General features: G+C 37.7%; 1 pseudogene; it reads right to left on the reverse strand.

Annotated features, from left to right (window-relative positions):
- Positions 1-1,916: 1,916 nt before the first annotated feature.
- On the reverse strand, positions 1,917-5,449 carry LOC122945416 (annotated as a pseudogene).
- Positions 5,450-6,359: the final 910 nt, after the last annotated feature.

Genomic DNA, 6,359 nt, shown 5'->3' on the forward strand with positions numbered 1-6,359 from the left:
ACATGTCATATTTCATTTATGGACTTCCCATGGCATGTTGGTTTCCCATTCAGCAGTACTCATTGCTGCTGCCAACTTTGAACGTGCTGCTGACTGTCCTGATATGTTATTCGGAGCTATGTTTAGGCCTTTTACTAGACATTTTCCATCTTCCATCCTGTTGATGCTGCTATTGAATTTGCTGATCAGGCTGATTTTTGTTTAGTCCTTACACTACATCATTATATTTAAATGTTGATTATGCATTTCCTACTGAGTTGTGCCAAGTTATGTGTAGACCTTATGCTCAACCATTTCAAAATTCCATCTAGTTGATGCTGCATCTGTCTGTCCTGAACATGTATTTCTAATTACTCTTTATTCTCCAATTTTAACATTAAATTATGATGCTGCCTATCCTGCAGGGTTAGGCGAACTTGGTGTAGACCTTTTACTATGGTGTTTACATTTACCTGCTTTTGTCTGCCCTGTTCCTGCAGAGTTTAGTTTAGCTATGTGTGGCCTTTAGATAACAGATTTTTCTGTTTTAATGGTAGTTTCAGTAGTTATCCTTAATTGTTTGGCCCTTTGATTTGTATAACTTCTACTGTTGCGTTACTATTTTACTGCTACCGTCTCGCCTAATGCTGCCAAGTAATGTGTCTGAAATATACTAAATTATTAAAATCTAACTGTGGAATTTTTTTTTTCAAGATCATGCAAAAGGAGAACCAGCATGGGCCACTTATTAGCCCTTGTAATATGACAAGTATTGAGTATTATTATTTTCATAAAATGGTGTTCATGTTTAATATTTGCGAATGTGCACTATTCATCGTATATTGTCAAGAATTTGATTGGAATATAGATAGAATAAAAATGTTTTTGTTTAATACATTCATGCGGTTTTACGCTTCATTCACCGAAATAATTTATTTTGTTTTATTTTATTAAAAAAAAATTAATTATGCTTTAATTGGGTTGTTGGCGTCCATGTTGTGGTTCTTACTTTAGCAAGGTGGGGACCGCATGTGGCCTTCCATTTTCAAAAGGTTTTGTGCACTTAACTTTGTACAAGACTGATTGATAAACCTAATGAAAGTTTTTTGTTTTATTTATTATTTTAATACGGACTTAGGTTCTAACATGGTGTTGTCGGTTGTCCTGGAAAGGATGCCTGGCTTCCGTGTTGACCTCTCTACATGGTTGGGTGTTACTGGCGTTATACTCATCCGTGTGGTAATCCGGTTTTGGTAATGGAGCGTTATTGCCACATGTATATATAGATATATACATTTAAATGTAATCTTACTTCTTGACAATTATATAATGATTATTTTCACATGCTAGTGTAATATAATAATAGACTTTAATCTTTCAAAATTACCTGCTGACAGAATAATAATCTTGAGGCCATGTCACCATTTTCTGAGTGATTCTACTCATTGCATCACATGTTGATGTCTTTTTTGAGGAAGCTATGCTCCAACATGTCCAGTTTAACAAACGGACACTATATCAGAATCATGCTAGTTATTTCTTTGCTGACTCATCAATTTTTTTTTTTTTTCAGACACATTTGATGTTTCAAATTTTTTAAAATAATGAAACTAATATAACTGAAGACAATTTTACTATGCAATATTGTATTATTGAGGTTGAAATTTGGATCACAGTATGGATAATTTGATACTTTTTTTATATAAAGATACTTTTTCAAAAGTATACATTTATTTTTTGTTAAAATTTGGTTGATACTCTATATATATTTATTATACATTTTGAATGTAGATTTGTATTTTGTAATCTAAAGTTTTTTTCAATAATACATTTGAAAGGTAATAGTGTGTTCACACAAAGGTTAATTAATGTGCGTTAAACAATAATTTTCTATTATAAATTACGGTCTTTTTTTTTCAAAGTAAAGAAAACTTTAATTTAGTGCTCTAAAGTTTTCAGAGCAGCCATTTACAATGAACCAAAATAAGTAAATTTCCTAACGGCAAATTACTACCTTAAATACTGGAGTGCGATAAACAAAATTCTCATTTTTACAAACATACAACATATTGTTTCATGTAAAACTGAATCTGTAAGAATGTCTCATCTGCTTAACCACGTCCGACTAGCCCCAATCTTCGTCCTCCTCCGCTGCCGCCCGCGCTGCAGGTTGTGAAATGACAGTATTGCTGTAACCGTTGTCCTCCTGGAAGTCACCTCTCTTCCTGCTATCCACTGAAGCAAATTTGCTTGGCTGTGAACTAAAGGTTGGCATGCCATGGGCACTGAATGCCATCTCTTCAAGCCAAGCAGGTACTGTCACGAACTATGGATCCGATTGCTCCGGATCCCACAGCTGTGACCTAGTGGTCTGTGACGGAGTCTGCGCACACACAGAGACCTCACGTGACCGGGGTATATCTTAAAGGACAGGATGAGCTGGGCCTGGTATAGCCTTTATGACCTTTTATAGCCGGCATCACAGAGTAGTGGTAATAAAAGTGTCCATCTATATCATAGGTGACCCAGGCTTCAGGAAGATGAGAGTTCACTGTTTTTTTACATATGCCAGAAGCATATAAGATGGCTACCCAGAGGAATTATGTATGTATGCCGGCACAAGGTACCTCCTGGTGAGCATCGGTTAAAACTTTCACTAGTCCACGGACAATTTTTTGCTCGTCATCACCAATCTTATTAAAAAAAGAAATGGCTTTTCCAGTGTTGCCGCAGCGTCCGGTTCGGCCGATCCTGTGAACATATTCGTCAACATTGCCAGGGATGTCAAAATTTATCACATGAAGGACGTTCTCGATATCTAATCCTCTGGCAGCAACAGACGTGGCAACAATCACAGGACACTGTCAAGAGCGGAAGTCGCCCAGAGCTTTCTCCCGCTCTCTTTGCTCTCTGTCCCCGTGAATGCTTGTGCAGGGGATTTTTTCTTGACAAAGAAATGTTGCAATTAAATCCGCCATCTTTTTGGTTTTCACAAAAACCATTGTGCGCTCATGGCCTATGAGTTGTAAAAGTTCCAGCAGTTTAGCCTGTGACGAACTGCGACCGCCGCGGCCACAATACATCACAAAACCGTAACAGATTCTAGGTCTTTGTTATACGCAGAGGGTAAATTCACAATGCACTCAGAAACAGGTTGTACCTTTCCTCAGAAATAGCGTACACTGTTCTTTCTAGAACTCCTGTCTGGCTTTCTATCCCAAGGCCCGGATGCCTAAATGGTGGCTTAAATCCTCGGTAAAATATATCTTCCTCAGGTATTAGATTCTTGCTTTATTTTCTAATGCATCTGCCCATCAGGGTTACTTATCTTTCCCTGGGATTTCCTTACTTGTCTGTTGAAGGACTGTGGGTTTCTCCCAGGAGGTTCTGTCCTGCTACTGGGGTGACTTCAGAGCTAACTAAGGCTCTCTTGGCTTCAGGCAGGCTGGATCTCCTCACTAGCCTCCTGGTCATAGCTAGCAGCCGGGGCTATCAAGCTGCATGTCAGGAGGAGGCTTTCTAACCTGTCTTCTCAGACTCCTGACTCTGCACACACTCTCCCTGTCTGGGCCTGGACATTTATACTAGGGGCTCCCTACCTCCCTATAGTGTCTGGGATGTCTAACTACACCCAACTAGGCCTGCTATTGCATCATACAGGGGAACATTGCATATAAAAAACACATTAGAACATACATTAAATGCACAATTAAATATAACATTTCTGTTCCTTGTGAGTAGGAGTAACGCGCACACCAATTGACCCTTGTGTAGTGCCCACCCCTACCTAGTGGGACACTACAATAAGGGAGAGTAATATTTATAATATTGTGAGGACTGTTCAATATTCTCGCCGATCATCCGTGACATAGCCCTCTTTCAATACTCTTCCACTTCAATTATCTGCCTTTCGACATCACTGCACGCGCCACCAACTGGTCCGACAACCACGAACAGATAATCTGGCTTCAAAATCTCTCTAGCAAGATTTTGTATGGGTGTAGGGAACGTGGCACTGAACATTAAAGTTTGCTTTTCTTCTCTTTTTGGCATTCCTTGACTTGACAACAATTTTCTTACATCTTCCATAAAACCCATGTCCAGCATACGATCAGCTTCATACAGAACAAGGTATTTCACTTGGCTCAACCCAATCTTCTCCTTGTTAATAACGTCCAGTAACCTCCCAGGTGTCGCACAAAGGATGTTGCAGCCTTGAAATATCTGGCGCAGTGAATTAGACGTTTGTGTTCCTCCATAGATTACAACTGGACGAACAACAGTTCCGTATGCAAATTTCCAAGCATCTAGGTAAATCTGATTGATCAGCTCTCTGGTAGGAGCAACAATTATGGCTTCTGGTTCCTGAAGATCTTTAAACTGACTCTGTCAGAATATTTCTGCTGTCTCCGATTGACAGTCTATGCCTTCTTATTATAATACCCCTCAATTATATTTAAAATCAATTTAGTACTTGATTTCTCTCAGCCGACAAATGTTTGTTTAAACCCAAATCTGGTTTATCTTTTATCTATATAAATATATATATATTATCAACCATACTGGTCTAGAACTGAATTCAGTTCCTTGGAGATAATACCGTGCTTTCACTAGTATATTTTCAATATCCCTGTATTGGATTAATTTTCAGGATGATGCTGCAGGTACACCCCAATCTTATTCCAAAACAGATACTATACACAAAGTATGGTTAATTGAATATATATATATATATATATATATATATATATATAGATAGATATAGATATGTATTATATTAATTAATTATCCTATAAAATATAGGTAAGGTTATACTATACCAAAATGTCAGCTAGCAGAAATCAGTTTCAATGGTTCTAAGATGGCTGCCTCCAATGATTAAAAAGGTGGTCAGGGTTGGATCTGGTCTTTTGATGATGTTCAGAGAGAGAGCTAGGGAGCTCTAGAGATCGATCCTTTCTGTCAGCCCATACCATCTTTTTATCCTATCTTAGAAAGGGCTTGGCCAAGTTTTATCATTAACTAGTGACCTCACTTTATAATCAATATAACCTCCCTCTAGTATTTTACCCTAACACTAGATGGCACTAGTATTCCATACAAAAATCGAACCACTCACTTCTTTCTCTTATCTAATATACTAGCAATAAATGTTATCTAAGGTTTCAGACAAAACCTTGAGAAGATCTTGAATAGACAATGGCTTTTTTACTCCGTCAACCACCTGGTTTATCCTTAAATCTTTTGACCAGACCTAATTAAATCAAGATAAACAGGGCTATCTCAAATCATTGTTCTTGGAAGCGACAGGGTTTGTTCATGATCACCTGTGTCCACATTTCTCCATTCAAGAAAACCTCAAGGAAAGAAATAATTAATTTGTGTGTTACACTGAGAGAGATTCTAAAAATGACAGAGGAATATGTACCTCGTTTCTGCTCTTAATACTGAATATAGCTATAAGGACCATACTCTTATATATATACTATATATTCAGCACACCTATTAAAATTGATAATATAAAATCAATCTACTCATACATTGATTCGATTCATATAAAACCACAAAGAAAGATTAGAGTCTTTCTATTCACTAAAAATCATCAGAACTCAAATACATTGTCTTATCTAGGCAATTACATTTCATTAGACCTTGGGACTAGAGATGAGCGAACTTCTGTTTTAAGTTCGGCGTCTAAAGTTCGGGGGCGGGTTAGCGGAGAATCCCGATCTGGAACCGGATATGGATTCCGACTTCCGTTGTGGTCCGTGGTAGCGGAATCAATAATCGGCCATTATTGATTCCGCTACCACGGACCACAACGGAAGTCGGAATCCATATCCGGTTCCAGATCGGGATTCTCCGCTAACCCGCCCCCGAACTTTAGACGCCGAACTTAAAACAGAAGTTCGCTCATCTCTACTTGGGACATCTCTTTCTCACAAAAACAGACTTAGGTAAACACTTTGGTACATATCGTAAACCTTAGGTTAGCAATTTCAGAGTAAAAAAAAATTCACTCTGCCTTTTAAAATAAGACAAAAATGGTTGTCCCTTAGGCTCATGTCCATGCTCTTATATAGGCCTTATAATTATGGACTTTATTCATACCCAATAGTTCTGACAACTCGCTGCAACCCCACTTTTCATCATACGAGCCAGGATGGGCAACAGTCTTTTTTTTTTGATAAATGATTTATTGTACAATGTTATATTGACCTTTTCAATAAAATATAATAATAATGAACTGTTATAATTTTTTGATCTAGATAGTTTATTTTATTAGGACAACATTGTATATGTAAGCGATGAATACACATGCTGTACTTGGGGGTTCAATCTGTTTTTTTATACTTTTATAATCGGTCTTCCACATCCCC

This window comes from Bufo gargarizans, chromosome 8 (genome assembly GCF_014858855.1).
Source record: "Bufo gargarizans isolate SCDJY-AF-19 chromosome 8, ASM1485885v1, whole genome shotgun sequence".
NCBI classification, from domain to species: domain Eukaryota; kingdom Metazoa; phylum Chordata; class Amphibia; order Anura; family Bufonidae; genus Bufo; species Bufo gargarizans.